This window comes from Monodon monoceros, unplaced genomic scaffold, assembly GCF_005190385.1.
Source record: "Monodon monoceros isolate NGI ecotype Baffin Bay Population unplaced genomic scaffold, NGI_Narwhal_1 Super_Scaffold_18, whole genome shotgun sequence".
In the NCBI taxonomy this organism is placed as follows: domain Eukaryota; kingdom Metazoa; phylum Chordata; class Mammalia; order Artiodactyla; family Monodontidae; genus Monodon; species Monodon monoceros.
This window is the reverse complement of record NW_021703774.1, coordinates 59,222,694-59,236,503: the sequence shown is the minus strand read 5'-3', so window position 1 is coordinate 59,236,503 and position 13,810 is coordinate 59,222,694. Positions and strand designations below refer to the sequence as shown.

The following is a 13,810-nucleotide window of genomic DNA, read 5'->3' as shown; positions in this document are numbered from 1 at the left end:
CTTCTCTGGTGCAGTTTTTGTCGTAGAATGTGAGGAACACTCAGTACTAAGCCAAGCTGGACTCTGAGCCACGGACTGTCTGTTGACTTTTTTTCAAAGGGCCACTGGCCTCTCTCCCAGGCCTCCCCCAGCGATACTGAAAGCGGCCATCATTGCCCTTGTGTTTCCCGGTGAACACGGATGGGGAGGGTCCACTTCGGCCTCCCAGAAAATCCACAAAATACCGGCTGAAGTCATGGTGAAGACAACTCACTCAGGGGCAGTCTTAAGCCCCAGCAGAAAAGCTCTTTAGGGAAAGGGAGGGAAAGCAGTGGCGGGCTGACCACAGCTCTCTGGGGAGGGCCTTAGCAGCCTGAAGGTCGGGCCGGATCTCACTACAGAAATAGCTTTCCCAGCTGCACGCGAGGCAGCCATCTTTCCTTTGCCAGCCACTGGACACCAGCCTGGACCACGCTACTCCCCTGGGTGGGAGAAGAGCAGAAACGCCAGCTTTCCCAGGGCAGGCTCAGAAAAGCCTCCACCTCCACAGACACTGGCCCATGGCCAGCCTGCCTGGAACTGGGATCCCAGCAAATCCCAAAGGCAAAGCTGGGTTGGACCAGGTCAGACCTGCCCTAGGCTGTTCTAAGTCTACCTGGCGCTGATGCCAGAAGTGGCTATGGTGATTCACGGGGCAACTGGACCAAGGGTCTGGTTAGGAGGCCGTGCTCAGGCAGAGAAGCCAATGCCATTCCCTGGAGCTCCCAACTGGCTACTCAACATCTCCACTTGGATGGCATGGGCACCACAAGCCTAACATGTCCAAAACCAGACTTCAAGTCCTTTGCCTCTCAAACCTGCTCTTCCCATATCTCTTCATCTCATGTTATGGTACCCCCATCCTTCCAGTTGCTCAGACCCTAACCTTGGAGTCACTCCTGACTCCTCACTTTCTCTCACATCTCCTATCTGGTCCATTACCAAATCTACTGGCTCTGCTGTTGAAAAGTGTCTAGAATTCAACTATGTCTTACTATCTCCGCTACCATCACTGTGGTCCAGGCTACATTATGTCTTCTCTGGGTTATTAGAATAGCTTTCTCACTAGTCTACCTGCATCTGCCATTGCCCCCCCTCCTCAACGCATCAACCAGAGTGAGCTGGTTAAAACAGAGGTCAAAACACATGAACAAGTCACTGCTTCACTCAAAACCCCAAAAGGATTCTCAGAGGTCAAAACACATGAACAAGTCACTGCTTCACTCAAAACCCCAAAAGGATTCTCATGTCACTCAGAATAAGCCCTGCAGCTTCCTACATGATCTGGCTCTCCATTACTGGTCCAACTTATAATCAAAATTACCTTTTTACTGCCATTCTGATGACACTGGCCTCCTCACCATTTCTCAGACACATCAAGCATGTGTCTACCTCAGGGCCTTTGCACTTGCTGTTTCCTATGCCTAGAATGGCTTCACCACACATATCTTTGTAGGTTGCTCTCTCATTTCCTTTAGGCCTTAATTTATATCACCTTTAAAGCAAATCCTTCCCAGTTCACACTACCTAACATTTCATACCCCATACTTCATGGCCCCATTCCCTTTTTTACTTTTTCTCTTTAGTGCATATGTGTGTACTTATTTATCTTGTTAATGTCTTTCCCTTTCACTGGACTGTAGGCTCCCTGAAATTGAGAAATTTTTGGCCTATAAATTTTGGGGTCAGCATTTAGAACAGTGCCTGGCAAACAGTAGGTGCCCAATATTTGTGATAAATAAGTGAATACATGCATAAAAAATGGGACACTGAACATCTTGGCACACTAGGCATTTCTTGCCTTCAGAGAATTATTTTTGCAGATGTAGCAAACTATTAAACTAATAAACTATTAAACTATTCATTATCCAGTCAATATCCATTCTCCCCTTTCCCCTATCAACAGAACCCTCACTTGATGTGGGACATCAAATGCACCTACAAAAATAAACTCACTTGCACAGAGCTTCGGTGGCCATTAGATCCAGTTCCAGTCAACAGAAGTCTACAAGGCGGTGGAAAGCTATCCATTTCCTGACAAAAAGACACAAACTCAAGCTGTGGCTTCTACCCTTTTCCCTCCCCCTTTCTCCTAACTAGAACTCAAACCCAGTGCTTGAAGGTGAAGCAGCCATCTTTTGACCATGTGGCTGGATGTCCCATGCAATGCAGAGCAGAAAGACTACAGTAGCCCAAATCAGCTACTGAGTTGTAAAGCCACTGTGTCCAGCCACGGCTAGTCAACCCCTTACTGGCTAAGTCCTTGGAGTAGGGTTTCCTTTACATGCTGTGAAAGCTGTCCTAAATTGACACTTAGGTCAAAGGTGAGAAGAGATGCTGAGGAAGGCAAACCATGCTGTGCATAAATATTATGGTGCAAAAAAAAATTTGCTGGTACGGATTGGTGCTATAGGGTCTCCATTTATCCACCCATCCCCTTCTCCCATCTACCCCTGTTGCATTCCCCTTGACCCTAAGGTGCAAACAACCCTATAACCCTAACTTGTTCACCCTTTTCCATGATAACTCTATATACAATCAAAGATTCTAATCATTAGAAAGAGAGGGTCTCCATAAAAAAAGAATGAAACATTGCCATTTGCAGCAACATGGATGGACCTAGAGATGATCATACTGAGCGAAGTAAGCCAGACAGAAAAAGACAACTATTATACGATATTACTTATATGTGGAATCTAAAAAAAATAATACAAATGAACTTATTTATAAACCAGACTCACAGATATAGAAAACAAACTTATGGTTACCAAAGGTGAAAGAGGAGGGGAGAGATAAATTAGGAGTACGGGATTAACAAATACACACCACTATATATAAAATAAACAGCAAAGGTTTACTGTATAGCATAGGGAACTATATTCAATATCTTGTAATAACCTATAATGGAAAAGAATTTGAATATACATATATTGATATATGTACAACTGAATCACTTTGCTGTACACCTGAAACTAACACAATATTGTAAATCAACTACACTTCAATTAAAAAAAAAAAGAAAAAGAGAGGGCCTCCAGTAACAACTTCCCCTCCAAAACTGCACTAAAACCCAAGCTAATCCTTCGAAATGCCTCATTCTGGATAGGCGAGTTTTATGAATCGGTGGGCCTTTATCACCTTAAGACATCAAAACTTTTTGTTTCAAGCCTTTAGGCAAAATTCATGAAAATTCATCATACATTTCCCTATATTTTAAAACAAAGTATACAAAACATAACGATTTTCATGATGACTCAAGGTCAGTAAATGCCAAGATAAATGAAATTTTGACCTTACAGATCAGTGCTAATGTAACTGCTTTCATTTAAAATCTTAGAGAAGACTGTTCAGCTTCCCACTCAGCTGGTGGGTTATCACTGTGAGATGTTCATGATTTGAAACACAGTGATTCCCTCAAGTTGGATAAGGGTAATGTTATTTCCTGTTGTACCAAGTGTGCCTTGCATATTGTTTCTTTTTGAAACTTTCTCTGCAACTTGTTTCAACCTTTGGTGGCCCTTTTCCCTATACAGAGTATAATTACCTGTAGTTTTCCTTGCCAAGCTAAGGAAAGGTTTATGTAAAGTAGGGGCTGATATCCTGAGGGGGGGCTTCAGTGCAAAGTTCTCCAGGTATGGCTTCTGTCATACAAATGTCATCTCCTCCTGCACCTTTGGGGAGGGTTGATTTTCTACTTCTCAGCACTCTGCCAGATAAGTGACATGCTAACTGTATTTATATGGCTCAGGTGAGTAACTGTGGCATTTTCCAGAAAAACAACGACCCTTGAAACAGCTCAGAGCTCTCCATTTAACTTTAATATTTTTTTAAGTGGTAAGAGGAAAACTGCGAATTTAAAAGCAAGATTGTCGAGTCCTATTGGATTCTATACCACCAGAAAGACAGATATGTAAGTGCAGACAAATCTGTTATATAGTGAAGGACTGACATTAGAATCTTCCAAAAGGCTAAGTCTAAAGAATATGAATTTTGAAGAGACTATAGCTATATTTGTAGAAGATATTTGCACAGGCTTCCATAACAAGGTAGAGTTTTACTATTTCTCAGCTACCTTGCTTCCCTCTTATTTTTATTTCCTCTATAAACTAACCTATCACACATCCTCTAAGTCAGGCATTCCCAAACTCCAGTTGGCAGTTACTGTTTGTAGACCAAATAAATGATGTCTCACACATATGCCAACTATTATTCTTCAAATGTCTATATATGCTGTTGTGGTCAATAAAATTTGAATTCATTTTTTACATTGTTATTGATTCACAGCAGCTTTCTGTAATTAAGCATTTTCTTTTCTCCAACTGAAGTGATACTGAAAGGGCAGGTGGACCCACAGAGCCTGGCAGAGCTTGGAGACGCCCAGGCCACTATCATAGCCCAGGCCAACTACCCCCTTATTGACACTTATATGAATAACATCTGGCTGCAGGTCCTTACATCTACCGTAAGAGGAAAAGTCTCAAGAAGCCTTTCTGGAACATTCCATCCCCACAATGACCCTGACCACACCTTATAGCTAGTTCTTCTTTTATATTTTCAGACACGCACGTCTTAGCACAAGTTTTTATTTTAGGTGAGGATGCTTCCCCCTGCAGATGGATTATAAATTCTTCTTCGGTTTCCCCTTTGAATTCCCAACAGCACTTTGCATGTGGCAGAAAATAAATATTTTATATTCTCCCTACTCATTAACATCTACTTTGATCTGATAGTCAATAGAAAGAACATGTTTTTCGGAATCTGGACTGAACCGAGGTTTGAATTTCATGTGACTGTGTATGTCCTAAACTCTCTGAGCCTCAGTTTCTCCGAGAGGAACAAGAGAGTGGAATGAACCTACTTCATATAATTATCAAGGGGAATACATGAAGTAACACATGTGAGAGCAGCTAGTGGAGTGGCTGTCGCGAGATAAACTCAAAAACTGTTTAAGAAAGTTATTTAAGACATGGAAAGAAAACTCAATTCTCTTTTCCCCTTCAAATTTTAATTAAATCAAAGAGGTTTCATTTGACCACTTAAGTGGATAAAACAGAGGAGAGAAAAGCTGCATTGCAAGAGACTGCAAAATGGAAGCATCTCTGACTCCACTCGGGGGCTCAGGGCCTGAGAGCTCCGTCCACGCAGAAAAGCACTCAGCTCAGAACTGTGCTGCTCGGTAACCAGTAAGGCAGGTGCTCGCTGACTGAGAAACGTGCAATTTTAATTTACCTCCATCTGCGATGAGGGGAACTGAACTTTCATGCCCACAACCCCTACCCTGAAGGAGCAAATCTCTTTTTTTAAAGCTAAAGAGGGAATCAGGATGGCTGGGAGGGTCTGAAAATGTCCAATCAGAAGATTCTAGATAACAATCAGACTCAGTCACTCCCCCAATATTCTACATCAGTGGTTCTCAAGGAGGGGCGGTTTTGTCCCCATTCCCACCTCAAGGGACATCTGGCAATTTCTGGAGACATCTTTGGTCGTCACATCTCAGGGGATGCTACTGGCATCTAAGGCCAAGGATGCTGCTAAACGTCCCATAATGCACAGGGCAGCCTCCCGCTCACCCCCAGCAAAGAATTACGCAGCCCAAGATGTCAGTGGTGCTGAGGTTGAGAAATCCTGTTCTATAGGAGTAACTGAGTTCATTCTATATTTTACTATTTATCCTTAATAAACAGATGAAGAAAAATAAAACAACTCCCTCCATAAACAAATTCACATAGATGCTCCACGGAGACAAGAAGAGACAGAAGCTATGCTGAGACTTAAGACTTAGATGATTACTTCTATCACAAGATAAACGATGATTACTATGCTAACTGGTTTTACCCTTAATTATTTGTTTTACTCATTATCCCCATAGAGCCCAGCAAACTAATTAAGCTCATATTGCTAAAACTGAGAATAATATTTTTAAATGGCTTAAAGTGGTATTCCTTCTGAATACATTTTTTTCTGATGACCATGTCTGAGACAGGTGCCATCATATACAGCCCCGAAGAACAGGGGATGTCCCCTCCCTCCCTTACCACATTGCCACTCGTTCCTGGACACTCTTAACTTCCCCCTTCTCATTCCTCACTCAGCTACCCCCAAAAATGTTTAATGAATACCTATTTGGTCCCAGGCTCCCTTTGCAGCTGAGACACAGCACTGAACAAGACGCCAAGATCTCTCCTCTCCTGGAGCTTACGTTCAGGGTGCAGGGGACACAGACAGCAAACAAATAAATAATAAACAGTAGCAACTTTTGGTTATAAGATTAATACTAGGGATGTAATGTCCAACATAATAAATATAATACAGCCATATGAAAATTGTTGAGAGTAAATCCTAAGAGTTCTCATCACAAAGAAAAACATTTTTTCCCTATTTCTTTATTTTGAATCATATGAGATGATGCATGTTCACTAAACTTATTGTGATAATTATTTCATGAGGCATGTAAGTCAAATCATTATGCTGTACACCTTAAACTTGTACAGTGCTGTATGTCAATTGTATCTCAATCAATCTGGAAAAAATATGAAAGAAATAATCTGATAAAATTAATTAAAATCTAAAAAAATAGACAATAAATAGGTAAACTAATTCCAGAGAGTGGTGGGTGCTATGAAGATAAGTAAAACAGGGTAAAGAGGTGGGGGGAATGGGTGGGTGGGCTGGGAGTGAGGGAGTCAGCAGTCTCTCCAAGGAGCTGACATTTGAGACCAAGAATGATGCAAGGGAATTTCAGGCCAGGGGAAGAGCCCTCTCAAAGGCCCTGAGCCAGAATGAGTTTGGCATGTCCAAGGAATAGCAATGAAGCTGGAGAGGAGTGAGGGAAGAGGAGAATGGCAGACATGGAGACGGTCAGGGGCTGGATTCTGCAGGGTGCTGTGGGCCGTGGTGAGGAGGGTGGATTAGATTCCAGGTGGGATCGGAGGCCCCCGGAGTGATGCATCTGACTCATGTTTTAGAAGGGTTACTCTGCTCCTGGGTGAAGAAGGAACTGCAGGGATCAAGCATGGAGACGGAGACAGAGACACCGATCAGGAAGCTGCTGCTACAGCCCAGGTGAGAGATGAAGGCTTGGACCAGGGCTGTGGTAATAGAGATGGTGAGAAGGGATCAAGTTCATTAATCCCCAATATTTGAGAGCTAAACGAGGCCTTAGAAGTAACTCATTCTAACCGTGTTATTTTACGGATGATGAAACTTGAAGGTCCAAAGAGGTGAAGTGAGTTACACATCGTCATATACCTAATTACTGACAAACCCCAGTTTCCTGACTGCCATCACGACACCTGTGCCCTTACCTGGCCATCCCTAGGCCTGCGTGGGGAATGCAGAATACATGTAGGAATATGAACCCTCTAGAAAGTAGTCCCAGTCAAGTCTAAAATAAATGACTACCTTTGCTGAGGGCAAGGTCACCAATGACCTCCTAGCCGAATCCAATGGGTCCTTCCTTGGGGTCTCTCCAGCATCTGACACCTTTGACAACTTTCATTTTTTCCTGAGACTCCCTCTTCCCTTGACTCCCCTGACCCAGCTCTCTCCTGCCTCTCCCTGCTTTGTTCCCTACCAGCCTTATACCTACCTGGAATCATCCTGTCCTCTAAGTGTTACTGTTTCCCAAGATGCCATCTGGGGCACTACTTCTTCCTCTCATCTGCAGAGGAAATTAACTATTTACTTCCCTTCCTTCTCTTCCCCTTGCTCTGTAGTTGCCCCTGAGTTTCCTCTGAAGACTCATCCTTTTCCTCCTCTGAGCTCATGTGCCTTCATGGATGTGACACACCATCGACACCTGGTAAAGAGCACATTCCAAGTCCCTCTGAGCAAATCAGTTTATGAGACGTAACAGGACTGTTGCTGGGATAACTGGGAGAAAGACAGCTTTCCCCGTCCATTGGATCTGAACCTGCAGCTTCGCCTAGCCATCGCGAGAGGACAGCATGAGACAAGGGGAGGTAAGAAAACAAGTCCTGATCAATCATTTGAACCCTGAACCCATGCCTGAAGCCAAATACAACTCTTGAGCTTTTTAGTGATAAGAGCCAATAACGTTCCTTCTTGCTTACGCCAATTTGAACTGGATTTTCTACGACTTGCAGAAGAAGAGTCCTATTTGATACCTCATCTCTCTGTGTGCTCCGTCTCCATACTCACCAAAACAATGATGACTCCAAAATCTCCATCTATAGCCTAGACAACTCTTGGGGGCTCCAGATTCATATCCACCCACCTAGTAGATGTTTTCCCCCATATGTCACACCCAGACACCTCAGATATAACGTGCAAAATGGAATTCATCATCTCTGCTTCTATCATCTCAATATGCTATTCTTCATGCTTTTCTCTACCCTAGAAAAAAAATCACCACGCACCCAAATCACTCAAGACAGAACCTAGGACATCCTAGACCACTCTTGTCAGATAATCCTGATGGGGCTAAGGCCATGAATGACACTTTCTGTGTGACCTTGGGTAGAGTAATGGACATACCTGAGCTTTGGATTTTCATACAGAATTGCTAGGATTCAATGAGGTAATGTATGTAGAGCAATAAATGTTGGTTGGTTCCATTCCCTATCACAGACATCTAGTGCACCACTAAATCCTAACTCAAAACTTCGTCCTCGGGCTTCCCTGGTGGTGCAGTGGTTGAGAGTCCGCCTGCCGATGCAGGGGACACGGGTTTGTGCCCCGGTCCGGGAAGATCCCACGTGCCGCGGAGCGGCTGGACCCATGAGCCATGGCCGCTGAGCCTGCGCGTCCGGAGCCTGTGCTCCGCAACGGGAGAGGACACAACAGTGAGAGGCCCGCGTACCGCAAAAAAAAAAAAAAACAAAAAACTTTGTCCTCACTGCCATTACCCCAGCTCAGAGCCTCACCATCTTTCCCCTGAATGACAATCAGATGTTTCTATCTCATCTTCTTGTCTTTGATCTCACCCTCACTCCAATTTGTCCTCCCCACTGCTACAAGACTGATCATCCCCTACACAAACGTGGTCATGCCATATCATTCTTTGGCATCTGCAGAATCTATTCATTTACAGGACTCTCCACTTCAGCTATACTGAATAAATCACAGTTCTCCAAGTAAGCACTGCTGTTCTCCAGTTCCATGACTTTGTACCTGACAATGGTTCCATTGTCCAGAATGCCCTTTCTCTCTCTATTCTCCCACCTGGAGAAGAGCTCATCCTTAAGACTTGGTGAAAAAACTCACTGTAAAAATAGAAGGAAATAAACATGCTACACTGGCTAAAGAGGCTCACCAGCAAATTCACCCTTGACCTCCCCAGTGTCAGAAAGGAGGGAAACTGAAGAAAAGTAAAAGATATAATTTTAAGTATTTTTAGATGAAAAAAGCAAAGTAGGAATGGAGAGGAAAGAGAAAATTTAGGAAAATTTAATTTTGAGATAGGAGAGGACTTCCGAAATAAAACAGAAAACTTGAAGCCATAGAGAAAAGTCTTGTAGATTTAACCACATAAAAATTAAACACTTCTGCACAATCAAAGGTACAATAAGCTGGGAAGACAAAAAAGGCAAGATATTTGATTTATTAACAAGAAAAGGATTAAAATCCAAAATTTAGAAAAAGCCTCAAAAATTGATGAAATCACCAACAATTCAATGGAAAAATTGTTAAAGGATTTGTTGGGCAATTTGAGGGAGTGTAAATTCATTAAGCTTTTTGTTGTTTTAAGGGTAGACATGGAAGAATCTATCAGCACTTAAAGTACACATAACTTTGATATTGAGCGGTCTCCAAGATATAGGTTAAATTTTTTTAATTCCATAAGCAGAATGGGGGTATTTAGCATACTACCATATTTATTTTTTTAGAGGAAGAAAACAGAAGATACATTTAATTGGCCTATAGACTCATGGACTGTCTCTAGAAGAATACACAAAAACTGGCAAAATTAGTTGTACCCAAAAAGGGAAATAGAGGGCTAGGGTAGGAGGGAGGTGTTACCTTTTATAGCCTTTGAATGTCATTCTTTATGCATACTACCTATCTCCAAAAAGTAAACCTAAGTAATTAAACAAATTCAATCTCTTTTTCTGCACAGTCTCCAGATCCCAATACACACAGGGAATTCTGCTTAAATAAATGTTTAAAATATACATTCCCTTTGACGCACTAACTCCACTTCTAGGAGTAACTTTTATCCAGAAATACTCTACAAGTACACAGAGACTTATGTACAAGGATGTTCACTATAGAATTGTTTATAATAGATGAAGTTGGAAACAATCTAAAAGTCCCTCAGTAGGAGAATGTTTAAATGAGTTACAGTGCATCTGTACTATGAAATACTATGTAGCCATTAAAAAGAATGACGGGTATCTATGATATTGATATTGGAAGACATCCAAGTCTTACTGTTAAGTCAAAAAAGTAAGTCACAGAGCATATAATTATATATGATCCCCGCTTATGTATTTTTAAAGGTATATCCAATATACTAAGGTTGGTCCTAAAGTTGGAAATGCAAATAATATTTTTATCATGTTTTACAATATAACATCAATAAACTATACATTATGTATTCATATTCACCTGTATTTCCAGACTGGGTGAGCATTTATTTCTGCATTGAAAAAGACCTAGAAAATAATACAGGTACAGTGGTTACCTTTCAGATGGAGAGAGGGAGTTGAGGTGAGGTAGAGGGAACTTTGATTTATTTTCCTATATATTTTTATATAAATCTTTTATAATAACTATATTTTTGAAAAGTTACTACATTCCTGGCATGCTTTCCATTATTTATCCAAGGTCACAGGTTTGTAAGTGGCAGGGCTGGGTGCAGGCTAGCTGACTTCAGACTGTGCTCTTAATACGGTGTGGTCTTACCTGTTACTTGAGTATAAATCAAACACAAACCCAAAGCAAATGCACCTCCAGGTTTTACCTCTGGCCACACTGAAAACTCCTTCCTTTATGCTCCCATCGTTCCCTGAACATATCTGCCATGAATGCCATCCTCTGCCCTGCTGTGCACATAAACTGGCCAGCGAAACAGATAACAACTAGTGTGAGCACTCTCTTGGTGTAGGACTAGAATCACAGATGAGATTAGTACTGGCTGAATGAATGAAGTACTGAGTCACCAGGTCAATGCTTCTTCCAAACTCCAGGTAGCACAGAGCGCTATCTCCAACTTGGTTGATGTTTTCTGCTCTCCAAGCAAAACAGCAAGAAGACACCACTTCTCCCCTGCAGTCATGCTTTACTGCATCTCAGAAGGACAGCAAGTACTTCCTAAGGTTGCAGGCTCGCAGTCTGCAGGTCACAACCAGCCCGAACACATAATTTGGTTGCCTGGCACATTTCGAAAAATGTTTTGAATTAGTTGCCAACTTTACAAACATGAAGCTTTCTCCCATGAAAGTTTGCAGCTTCCCCCCAAATCCAGATCAAGCAGTGTGCTGGAACCTTGTCCCACCTGCTCCTGTCTCTTTATGGGAAGGCATGCTCTACACACAGCGCCCCCCCCCCCCCCCCCCCCCAGCCCTCCTCCTGCACGCAGGCTTCCTGACAGGCCCCAGCAGCAGAGTTTACATCACAGAACTGTATCTCCTTTGCCTGACATTTAGATCAGTTCCAGCTCAGCCCATTCGGTCCTCCAGAGAACCCAAACAAGGAACGCGGCCCCTCTGATCACGCGGCCAGGCCTCGTTCCTGACCCCCGCGGCACAGGGCTGCAACACAAGAGCATGATTTGACTACCTGAGGCTTGGACTTAGTTTCTAAATGCCAAGCAGGCCTCCTTGGGAAAAGTTCCTATTCTTCCCGTCACGGCGCTGGAGCAGTAGGGCAAAAGAACATCCTGAGCTCCAGGTGTGATGGAGCCCACGTGAAAAGCACTGCCAAGTCAAAAGACCTGAGTTCAGTCCGGGCTCCTTCCTTGCTGGGCAGAGCACTGCTCTCTTGAGTCTCAGTTTCCTCGCCTGTAAAATGAGCTCACACCATCTTACAGGGCTGTTACGTGAATGAGATTTTAAAGTGTATATAAAAGTGCTTGGAAGCATCTTAGAAGTATAAAATGAGTGTAGACTAAGACAGCAAAAGAGGGGCACGGTGGAGGAAGTGACTGAAATGGGTGGTTGGATCCCAGTTAAAGAGAGCTGGATGAAGAACCCCTGTCTGTACCATCTGAGGTACCTCCCACCTCCTCTCTCTGCTTTGGGGGCCTGGGAAAGGCATTTCCTAACCTGTCTCCGTGGCGCAGTAAGAGGGATGATGAGGGAAAGCCACCTAGTATTTCCCGACGCAGTAGCTCTCGGAAGCTCATTTCCAGGTCCAGGTCACTGGGGAAGAAGAGGCTAGGCGGAATCTGCGCTGGCTGGATGGGGAGGGCGCACGGTGATGCCCATTCCACCGCCACCCCGCAGCCCCCCTCCCTCGCCTGGCGTTATCATTATCCCAATTGGACACATCAAGGAGCTGAAGTCCTTTCCCTCCAAAACCACACCACCTTCACAGGCAGTAGGATCAAATGACCTGCTCTTGAAAGCACTTTGCAAAACAGATGAAAGGTACAATAAAAAACAAAAATAGTCTCAAAGATGTGAGATAAAGTGATGCCAACAAACCACTGTGTGGTTACTGGAGACCAGACCCTTCTGAAGCGCCCCAGAGCATCCCAGTTAAACAACAGACAATTCTCATCCCACATGCCTTTGTCAAAAGGTTGCACAGGAGTTAAGCTCTGGCCCAGAAGGTGGGCCAAGTGCCCCCAAAGCTAACCGAATCTCCCTCTCGAAGACCTGAGGAACAGAGACGCCTACCCGGCGGCGCTAAGGTGGGCCGAGCGACTTCTGGGCGCATCTTCCACCCTGCTCGAGAGACAGCGCCCTGAGCCCCGACAGAAAAGATGTAGCTCACCTGGTCCTCACGGATTTCAGCTGAGGGTCGAGGCCGCTCTGCCCCACACACCTGTCCCGGAGCGGGGCGTAAAGCCCCTCGGCCCGATCCCTATCAGCCGGGTCGCGGGCCCGCACGAAGGTCTTCCCTTTCCGGGGGTCTCAGAATGGGGCGACGGGCGGCGCCGGAAAAGCGGGGCGGGCTAGTGGGAAGGGCCTCTCAGAAGCCCCTGGCCCCAGGGGAGGGGCGCGCCCCCAAGATCTTCCGACAAAGAGCCCCGGCTCCCCGAAGCAAGACGGAGTGCGCCCGGGAGGACAGTCCCCTACCTCCAAGGGGGCGCGTAGAGAAGCTATGCGCCGTGGGGGCGGGGAGGCGTTGGGGAAGGGGGCGCAGACCCCGCCGGGCCTGTGCCCTCGCGCCCTCCCGCCCCGCACAATGAACTCGGCCACGCTCCAACCCTGCCAGCGCCCCCTCCCCGCCCGTGCCCGCGCCCCCGCCCCCGCCGGCGCTCACCCGGGAGCCGACGCCGCGGCAGCTCAGGGCCCCGCCTGGCCGCCTCCCCGCCTCGGCCGCCGCCGCCGCTTCCTTCCTCCCGGCCGCGCTCGGGGACCGGAGGTTTCGGGTTTCACCCCGCCGAGCCCCGCTTCGCTCCTCCCGCCGCCCCGCCACCAGCACGCGGACCCTGCCCGGGCGCAGGCCAAGTAACTTTGCGGCGCTCGCGCCCCTCCTCCGCCCGCGCCGCCCGCCCCTCCTCCGCCGTCCCGGCCCCTCCGCCCGCCGGCCACCCCAGTCCCCCCGCGCCCCGCACCGCCCCACCCGAGCCCCGCGCGCCGCCTCTCCTCCCCGCCCGGGCGCCGCCGCTTCCCATCCCTCACGCCCCTTCCTTCGCGTCTGCCCTCCCTCCCGGCCACTG

The 13,810-nt window shown here is 45.7% G+C and overlaps 1 protein-coding gene across 1 annotated transcript in view; it reads right to left on the bottom strand.

Annotated features, from left to right (window-relative positions):
* GPR161 (G protein-coupled receptor 161) overlaps window positions 1-13,514 on the bottom strand; it is a 48,491-nt gene extending 34,977 nt beyond the window's left edge. Inside the window, exon 1 of the mRNA XM_029226846.1 lies at window positions 13,411-13,514. The gene's annotated coding sequence lies outside the window, so the exon portion shown is untranslated. The remainder of the gene's footprint in view (window positions 1-13,410) is intronic.
* Between the last annotated feature and the right edge of the window lie 296 nt (window positions 13,515-13,810).